The sequence below is a fragment of the Amphiura filiformis genome, chromosome 1 (genome assembly GCF_039555335.1).
Source record: "Amphiura filiformis chromosome 1, Afil_fr2py, whole genome shotgun sequence".
NCBI classification, from domain to species: domain Eukaryota; kingdom Metazoa; phylum Echinodermata; class Ophiuroidea; order Amphilepidida; family Amphiuridae; genus Amphiura; species Amphiura filiformis.
Window position 1 is genome coordinate 40005340 of NC_092628.1, and position 10725 is coordinate 40016064.

The window sequence follows — 10725 nt, forward strand, 5'->3', positions numbered from 1 at the left end:
AATATTGTACCGATTTTGCACAATTTTTATGCAAAGTTGGGACTATAGGCGTGATAAACTTTTGCGGAAACCGCTTCACAGGCGGATTTAGTAGTATGAACCTAAACATCTTCATACCATTAATTAAAGAGGGCCATCCTCAAGCGTATACCACTGAAGCAAAATGTAAAAGGTCATTTTGAGGCGATGTCTAATTTACACCGTGCATTACAATTATTTGAAGATTCTAATTACACAGCCGTGACGTTAGTCACGGCTGTGTCTTTTTTCTTACAGGTTCTTTCTTTCTTTCTTTACACAGCCGTGACGTTAGTCACGGCTGTGTCTTTTTTCTTACAGGTTCTTTCTTCTTCTTCTTCTTCTTCTTCTGTCAATTTTTACATTGCTCTAGCACTCACATGCTTACATCGATTTTGACCTAACTTGGTCACAATGATCATTGACCGTGCCCCTACATGTCACATGAAACTTGTGGGGTCAAAGGTCACGCAGAGGTCATAGGGGTCAAAAACGTGATTTCAACTAAAAATGCATCTTCTCCCACGTCTTACGTAGGACAGCGACGCCACTAGCACACATGCATTGATATTTCCCAGTGTCTATGTGGTGTACACAGATTTGGGGTCAAAGGTCATTAGGGGGTCACTTCCGGTATAAAACGAAATACCTTCAAAAAATTTTATTAGCTAAACAAAACATAGGCCAGTAACGGTATGTTCACATATGAGTTGTAGTAACCCAGTGTATATGTGATATTTTTTTATATGGAGTCAAAGGTCATTAAGGGGTCACTTCCGGTATAAAAACGAAATACCTTTAAAATACATCTTCTCCCACAAATTACATAGGACAGTGACGCCACTTGCACACATGTATTGTAATTACCTAGTGTCTATGGGGTGTACACAGATTTGGGGTCAAAGGTCATTAAGGGGTCACTTCGGTATAAATCGAAATATCTTCAAAAAATTTTATTAGCTAAGAAAAACATAGGAGAGTGATGATATGTTCACACGTGAATTGTGTTTACCCAATGTATATATGGTATTTTTTTTATTTGGGGTCAAAGGTCATTAAGGGGTCATTTCCGGTATAAAACGAAATACCTTTAAAATGCATCTTCTCCCACAAATTACGTAGGACAGTGATGCCACTTACACACATGCATTGTTATTTCCCAGTGTCTATGGGGTGTACACAGATTTGGGGTCAAAGGTCATTAAGGGGTCACTTCCTGTCTGAGACGAAAAACCTTCAAAATGCCCCTTCTGCCACAAATAACATGACAAAGTAATGCCACATGCACGCATAGATTGACATTAGCCAATGTTTATGGGGTTTTCATATATTTTGGGGTCAAAGGTCATTAAGGGGTCACAACACGGCTGTGTTCGTGGTCTTAGACCACAGCTAAGTCTAGTAATATTACTATGTTCTTTGGAGATTGTGTGTGGCCTAATGATTAGGGTACTCGCTTTGATGCATGAAGTCCCGGGTTCAACTTGCTTGGATATTAACTTGGGAAACAAAAGACTGAACTTAATTAGCAATATATGGGTTAAATTCAGACTTCTGCTCTCCTTTTGGTGCAATTATATAGAATTGGGTATATGTACCATGAGAGTTCTCTGTCCTTTGGAGTGGACGCCAAGTCATCAATCTAATGTACAGAGCTATACCTGTGCATGTGCCTTGCAGTCAGTTTTGAATTTGCCATCGTAGTAAATACGTCATACCTTAGTTAACTGGTTCACATTTGGTATGCACGCCTGTTAGCAGCCCATTGACTTTGTGTTGTGATCATTTTGATTGTGGTTCCAAACACAGATAGGGTGAACCAGTTGACCTGAGAGCAATCAATTTTGAACATCACCTGTGACTGTCCTAATCTGCCCAGGTGCTGTTTATCATGGACCCCAGTGGAAATAAGGTGCTAAAGATTTCTTGGGTTATCCAAGACTGTTCAGCAATTCAAATAATCAAAGAAACAAAATGTTGCACACATTACATTTCTTAACTATATCCTTGCTAGTCCCATTGACATATATTCCGTGTGGTTATTAACATTATTATGTTCTGTTTTATAGCATAATGTAAAATAGCTTACTACATGAGAAACTGTGATTTGGCTATGATTTCTGAATATTTTTGCACTATTTTCTAACATAAATCTCATTTTTGTAGAAAAAATGTTTGAATCATGTATTATTTTATAATTTGCCTGAATATTTTACATGATTTGTTATGTATGTATTATATGTATAACTGATGTATAATAATAAATAAATTGCAATTGTAAAATTGTATGTATACTGCTAGCAATGGCAGATGTACATAGCTAAAAATGAACAAATAAAATATATTATTATTATTATAAGAAATTAACTAAGTCATGTGTGAACGTGGTGTGTATTTTTTTACAGCCTATGAGCTTTGCCTCGTAGTAAAAGTTTATAAACATAAACCCCTTGTTATACAGGTACATCATTTCCACTTTTTACATTATCTGGATTAAAGACAATATTTCGCTTGATTTTGCGGATATGAAGCTGTCACGTGTGGCCCTGACAGAATATAGGATATCTTGATTTTGGAATCTTTGGAATTTTGGAATTTCTAAGTGGGAATGTGCCGCTTGGATTCTTATAACTGGCGTCAATAAAATGTTGCCAAATTTGATGAAAAAGAGAGTAATAATGAAATGATTTCCGTTTAAAATTAAGCAAAATTTGTCAATCTGAAAATGGTTTGCAAATTTTGCTTTGACAAGTTAGCACTTTTTTTTTCCAGATTATTTTATAAAATGTTTGAAAAAAAGACCCTCCTCTAAATTAATTTTCAGAAATTTGCAACTTATGATCGTGAAAATTCTACCCGAATCTGTGATGTACCCACCTATGTGAAGGAAAAAAAACACCCCACCCCAAGCCAACACATCTTTCATGGACTGATCTCACTTATCATCAGGCAGAGTGCGCCTTCCCATAGAAAGAAGGAAATTCTAAGGGTGTGGCTGCTAACATGAAGGAGGGGTTCTGTACCTCTTGTTAACAAGGTGCTTGAAACGATCGAATTCGGTGTTGAAATAAGCTACATTTTTAGTTACACCTTTTCACTTCATAATTGATTTTCTCGGTCAAATGAAAAGTAAATGTCAGAAGAAAACTAAACTGAGCTCAAAAAGAAACTTATAATTTTTACGACTTGTAAATCACAAAGTCATATCTTAAAATACTGTCAATCAAAATGAACCAAAATTACACAGGATTACCTTAATACTCTACTCAAAACACATGTCAGTAACTAAGCAGTTGTCCAACTGACACAACAGCAAAATGGACTGTCGTGGGACAGCTTCCTGGACTTCCTTCACTTTCACAGCCCAACATTTGGCACCCAGGACAAAAAATCTGTGAGAATCCACACAAGATCCTTGCACAGATGATAAAACGGTGCTGCTTTCTGCTTTTCATACACTTTTTTCATGAAACAGGGCTGGGCTGTGAATGTGGTCCAGGAAGCTGCCCCATGTCAGTGCATTTTGCTGTTGTGTCAGTTGGATAACTGCTTGGTTACTGACATGTGTTAAGAGTAGAGTATTGAAGTAAATCTGTGTGTAATTTTGGTTCAATTTGATGGACAGGATTTCAAGATGACCTTGTGAAAAATTATAAGTTTCTTTTTGAGCTCAGTTTATAATGTTTGGTACTTTATTTTATTTTTTTAAACCCTGGTGTTAAACTTAGGTGTGAAATTTAGGCTTCTGGTGTAAGATTTCCGATTTTTACAGGCTTCATTTTGCCCCGCGAGCTTTTTCTGGGACATAATTCGATAAGATAACGAAAGATATTTCCCAACTTTCTAAAGCACATCATATGGGGCTATATGTCATAGTTTTGTCAGCATTTCGGTTTTGATTGCACCATTTTTTAATTCCGACTCTACAAAATGCACATCAGATCTGAAGGCGCTGCTATACCAAAGCCAGTGGCGTACCGTGGCCGCCCCAACCCCGGGGGGCTGAAGAAGAAACAATTTTGCCGCCCCTTCTTTAACAGCCCGAAAAGGTTGACCCAATTTTTTTCACGGTCGTTTGAAAAAGTGAAGAGCAAAAAAAAAAAAAAAAAAACAAAAAAAAAAAAAAAAAAAAAATAAGGATTTTAGGAGCTAGCGCCCTAAAAGCAACCTTTTTTAAAAAATGTTTATGCTTTTTCAATTTTTTGCGCCCTTTTTATTTGTTAATTCGTTTTGCCGCCCCCTTAGTTTTTGCCGCCCCGGTTTTTGCCGCCGCCCATTCGTTTTTGCCGCCCCTACTTTGACCCCGGGGGCTGGCGCCCCAAAGCCCCCCAAAATACGCGCATGAAAGCCATATGTAGTCAGAAAAGCTACCCGCTGCAACTTGTCCATGCCTTGCCATGCTCTCACAGTAGGCCTATATACCGGTTTCTAGAACCATTTAGTGGCAGGACCTTCATCCACACTGCAGTTTACGTTTGGAATAGCCTAGCAGATGGAGAAGTCGGAGACATATCTGACAACGGCGCACCATCCGTCAAGAGCAGAGTGCATAAGCATCTTATTTCACGTGTCTGATGCTTTACTGTACCCTTCACGGTGTTGCAAAAAGCTGCTGTGAACCACTGGCTCATGTGGTTTATAGTGCCTATAGCATATAAGTTCTTGACCTGTATTGTGTCACGCCAGTTACCATTATGCAATTTAAGGTCTTCATCGCTGTTTTCGGATATTCAAGGAGAGTCTTGATGACAGATCACTTGCCAAATATACAATCATAGGCATACAATATTGATGGCAAACTTGAGGCAAGCCAGGTGAAGAAGGTTGGTGGCAGGAGTGGGATGGTTCTCGGATTATGTTGTTTTAAATTCGAGTGGTGTCCTCGAATGGTGATGGCTTTCCACAACTGTCTTCCATTGCTGTCCTAAAGTCTGCTGTCTCCAGTCCAGTGTCATCTTTCAGAATGCCTATGTAGGGCAGAGCAGGTCTTCCAGGTTTTTGCCTCCCATGCTTGGGTATCCAATGAACCATTTTTGATGCGGGTACCTCACTTCTAGAGCAATGGCCAGCAAACAAGATTCCTCTTTCCCTGATCTTGTGGCTTATTTTTGGAAGATCTCCATGTATAGAAAGCTGTTCATGCTCAGAAAACTGAAAGGAGTCGGGCTTGACAAAGAAGATCTCCTTACCGTTTACAAAGGTTATGTCCGCCAATGTCTAGAGTATGCTGTACCACTCTGGAGTGCTGGCCTCACTCAGCAGCAGGTGAACCACCTTGAGAAGATTCAGAAGCGTGTATGCCGTTGCATCCTTTCATCAGATTATACAACCTACTCTGATGCATTGGAAGTCCTCAACCTTCAATCTCTTGTGGACCGCAGAATTCATATCTGCAAGGAATTTGCTATCAAAGCTAGCAGCTCTGAAAGATTCTCAAGGTGGTTCCCCTGCTCTAAGTTCAGATCAAGTATGCAACTCCGGAAACAAGCAAAATTCAAACCATACCGATTCAAAACTGACCGATTCAAGAACAGCCCACTGCCCTATCTTACCAGCCTTTTAAATGAACTACCCTCCTATACTTCCTAAATTACTTATTTTTGTTGTGCTAGCTGTTTGCATTATTTTCATCCGTGTCCTTTAACTTTTATTAAAGTGCAGTTTAATAGCTTGTATATTCTCAGTGAAAACCTTTCACCAAAACAGTGTGCAATATTCATGTATCATTATAAAATTCAATCAATATGAAAGGTTTTTTGTGCAATAATTGAGCTCCCTACCAGTGCACTACTCTTACCTCTTTGACTTTTTATGAATTTGATTTAAATTGTGTTTTTATAATTCCTTTTTCTTTTAAATATGTTTTTTTTTTGATGTAGTAATATATTACTTTGAAATTGTACATAGATATATATTTTTATGTTGTATTAATTAATGTGTAAATTTTGATGTTTATAAATTGTAAATTGTGTCGCAATTCAGTGTTTTAATACTGCTATGACATTTAATAAGGTTTGCATTTGTCATGATGTTCCTTCCAATGCACATTCAGAACAGTTCTTAGCATGCGGGTATAACAGTCATCCACCCCTTTGCAAGTTTGGGGGTGATGGTCCACGCTTCACATCCATAAAGCAGCACCGACTCCACTGTTGCAGCAAAGATTCGAAGTTTGAAACTCTTGGTAAGAGTTGACTTCCAGAAGTTCTTAAGTTTACTGCACGCCCTTCATGCTGCTGCTTTACGTAACTTCACGTCCCTTTAATTCTGTACTTTCCATCCAAGCGCCTGGGTATTTAAAATTATCGACCTCCTCTGGTACTACACCCTCATTTGTTGTGATGCTTTTTTTCCTGTTATTGTAGGACATGAACTTTGTTTTACTTCACCTTCAGGCCCATTTTTGCAGCTGAAGTCTCAACTCTGTGAAGCAGTTCTTGTGCTTGTTGTATTTCCTCAGACAACAGTGCTATGTCGTCAGCAAAATCAAAGTCTGTCACCACGACTGGTCCAACTCTCCTGCTTCGCCTCTTTTCCAGGTGGAACCCTAAATCCGCTTCACTTCCAGCAATAGCCATTCTCAGTGCAAAGTCGAGGACAATCACAAACAGGTATGGGGCATCCGGCAAGGGTATCTCCCTGAAGCAGCCCTGCTAAAATTTCAAACAATTCTGTCTCACCATCTATATCTGGTGAAATATTACTTTGGTGTTTTGGTACATTTTGCCAATAGCTTCAACAATGAGTTCCGGAATACCGTAGGCATGGGGTATCTTCAACATCTTGCCTCTGTGGATGGTGCGAAAGCTTTCTTGAAGTCGATGAATGTTATATCGCTGGTAGGTTGTGTGCCGTTACCTCTTCAATCAGCCTACGTAGTGCAAGGATGTGCCCAACAGTTGTTCTACCAACTGTAAATCCATTCTGATTTGTTCTCAGATGCTTGTCAATTTCTGGTCTGATCCTATTAAAAGTATCATTCTGTTGTAGGTTTTAGCCATAGAGCTCAGACTGATACCACGATAGTTGCTCCCTGAACTAAGATCTCCTGTTTTGGATAGGATCATAGGAACAATATTACGTATGACCATTGATCAGGTTTCTTCCCTTTGAGAAGTGCGTCGTTGCAGAACCCTAACACAATGTCATCTAGGTCACATCTCTTCAGAACTTCTGGAGGTATGCTGTCCTCTCCACAGCTCTTTCCCTCATCCAAAGATGCTTTATAGCTTCCTCGTATTCGTCTATGTCAAATGGCCCACTTTAATATCAAGCTCATCTAAGATTGTTGTTATTTCTTCTTCATCATCATCAATGTTAGGAGGGCTTCCAAGAAAGCCTTTGAAGTGGTTGTACCAATAATGTTAACCCTTTCACTTTGTGTGTTTCCCTTCAACTGACCTGTACTGCATGCCTTTCTACCAGTGATGTCGTTGATCAGTTTCCAACTTTCACCATGTTTGGAGTTGACATGTGTTCTTTCAACCTCTTGCAACTTGCCATTTAGATCTGCCTTAATAACTTCGTTGTACGCATCGTTAAGGGTTTTCTTCGTCTTCTTGTACTCCTCTCTTTTATCATCAGTAGTGTCCTGTTGATACACCTCATAGTCCATATCCCTGCATAATTATGGTCTCTTGCCTTTATGACTTTTGGATCACGAAAAATGTTTACCCTGCGAGATCGCTTCTTTGCAGGGATGATCTTCTCAGCTGCTTCTTTGTTGGCAGTGATAATTCGGCTATACTTACCGTGTCTATTTCCTCTCTGTCTTCAAGGATTTCAAACATGTTGCGCAGTTCTATGGTGTAGGCCTACATAGGCCTATATTGAGTATTTCTATCAGTAATCAGAGATTTCCAATCAAACTGATTCTTCCTTGGTAAAGTCTTGCTCTTTTTGGGGAGTCTTAATATATTAATATTGTAGCGTAAGTTAAATTTCCATCTTGTTCAGATTGGGTGCCACAAGCTTCACGCTCTGCGTCTTTGCGGCATCCACATCTCTTCACTTCTCATGTTCTTATATTGTATTTCTATAAGTAATTATCATTAAGTATTTCTTATCTTGCATTTCCAATTGTATAACTTTTTGTGAATTGAGATGAAAACAAATAAAACTTGAACTTGAACTTGTCTTACTCTTGCAGACACTATTCTGTGATCGGAGCCCATGCACAATAGCAAAGGTGTTATGCCTATGCCTATGCCTATAAGCGTTCTGGAGACTGTTTTTCCATTTTTCTTCGTATGAGTATTCACTCCAGATTATTATTGTCCCATATTCTCATTCTGTCAAGCTGTCATTCACGAAGGAGGCGTCAGAACACTCGAGCAAACTTATTGTGATCCATGGCCTTCGAGTCCAGTTATTGAAACCTATTTTCGAATTTTAAGTCCATCTTCATAATTTATATAATATCAAGTTTGCTGGTGATCAATGCTTGCCCGAGCCTTCGCTGAAGAGTAGCCCATGTCCCGAGCCCATATCGCGGGAAGACCTCAAGAAGGTTTGGAATTGAGTCACAGGTGAATTGAGGTAGGCCTACAGATATCTCGAGCATGTTCAAAAGTGAGATGGAAAGTATATATTTGGCTGGTATTCTTTCAAGTGGCTTTTTCTACGAACTTCTTGACTGCCTAGCCTCTCTCTCTCTTTCTATTCTGATGTTTTTAAAAACTGTTAAAATATCCTAAACTCGTTTATTTACAGTATTCTTTTGTAGAAAATGCCAAAATAGGCCTATAATCAAAATATTATTGGGTGTTTCTTAAAAAAAGTCACAAATAACTTGACACGAGTTTTAGGAACACGATTTTCACATATTTTTTTATAGCTTTTTATACTGAGATGTGTTTCACTATATTTGATCACCGTCGTTGATTTCTGATATTAATATTTTGAATTATCTTTACTCATTCACAAGTTAATTATTCCCTTCAAGTTGACATCTAAAAAATACTATACTCGTATTTAGTTTTTATTAAAATATGATATTTGTCACTTTTAATGAGCATGCATAGCGCCCTCGTAAGTCGTGTCTACGCCTTTATTGGAATATCAACCAAAACGAAAATGCTTCTGATAACGAGGTTGTCATATGTATTTTTTGTGGAGCACGAGAGCACATCAGACACATCGAATTGTATTCTGAACGTCGAACGCGAAGAATGTCCTTCTGATATCAATTTTCTTTTTTTTTAATTCGCGATATAATACAAATTTTATGGCAAATTATTAAAATTTGATATTTAACAGTCCTCGATCTCGATCGACGTAAAATTTATAAATATATTAAATTTTACTTCAAAAAGAGTAGCTGAGGAACAGAGGATGATTAGGGACCGATCGTTATTTACGGCAGGGGGGGGAATGGGTGTTTTGGCAAAAATATCGACAAAAAATTTCGCGTCCCCCCCTCGCGTCCGCTCAAAATTTTCGCGTTTTTCTTTCTTATCCCAATTTTCTCCATTTAAAATTTAACAATCCCCCCCTCCTGGTTCAACTAAAAATTTCAGGTTCCCCCTCAAGACCACAAAAAAATTTCGTGTTCCCCCCCTAAATTTACCCATTCCCCCCCCCTGCCATAAATAACGATCGCTCCCTTAGAGCTATTTAGGGGTGGTGCAATAATTATGTGTCCCGGGGTGGTGAATTATAGGGGGTGGGGGGCAAAGATTTTTGGCAGGCCGAAGGGGGGCAAGCATTTTGGCAGGTAAAGGGGGGGGTCAAGCAATTTTGGCAGGTCGAAAGGGGGGGCAAGCGATTTTGGCACAGATCTATTTTGGGCATCGTTTCTATATTACGCCCTAAAAAGGTGTAGGAAAACATTAGGAACACGTTCAAATATGCAAAATTTCCTGCTCGCTACGCTCGCATTATATGATAAGACAATTTAAATTAGGGTTCCCCAAAATCATAGTGTGTAAAGAGGGGCAAAGATTTGTAGGCACGTCGAAAGGGGGGGGGGGCAAAGGTTTTTTTGGCACGTCGAAAGGGAGGGGGGCAAAGATTTTTGGCACTTTAAAAAGGGGGAGGTAAATAAATAAATAAATAAATAAATAAATAAATAAATAAATAAATAAATAGTGATGAAATTCCATGGATGTGCACGGATGAAATATCAAGTATAAAGTTGAAACTATTATGAACAATATAGGCCTACGATGAAATTTTAGTGGAAGAAAAAAAAGTTATTTTGAAAGCTTTGAAAAAAATCGCAATAAATAAAATCGAGGTCTTTTCCCCTGGTTTTATTTTTTAACAATCATGTTTAGATAAACATTCACTTCACTTGTCTGAGCATGTGCTTTCTTACAAAATGTAAACAAACCCCAAACTTTCAGCGGGACAACTGCCAAAAAAGGTGGAAAGGTAGGCGTGGAAATTACGTAATCTAACGGTTCATTACACTACGTCACTCGTCGCAGCCTTTTATCTTTCATCTCATTTACATACGTAATGAGGCAATTCTCTGATATCCCATAATACTATTTCCATACGCTTTTGATGTCATCGATATCACTCCGCTAAAACTGATGCTATTTTTACCAAAACAAATGAAATCTAATTGAAATCAATTGAAATGTTTGTAAAATTATGAAATATACAAAAAATATTGAATTTTATCTTCAGATTTGATAAAACATCGAAAATCGTTCAAACTGGGCGAACACCTTTTCTAAGCGGAGGAAAGTTGTCTCGCTT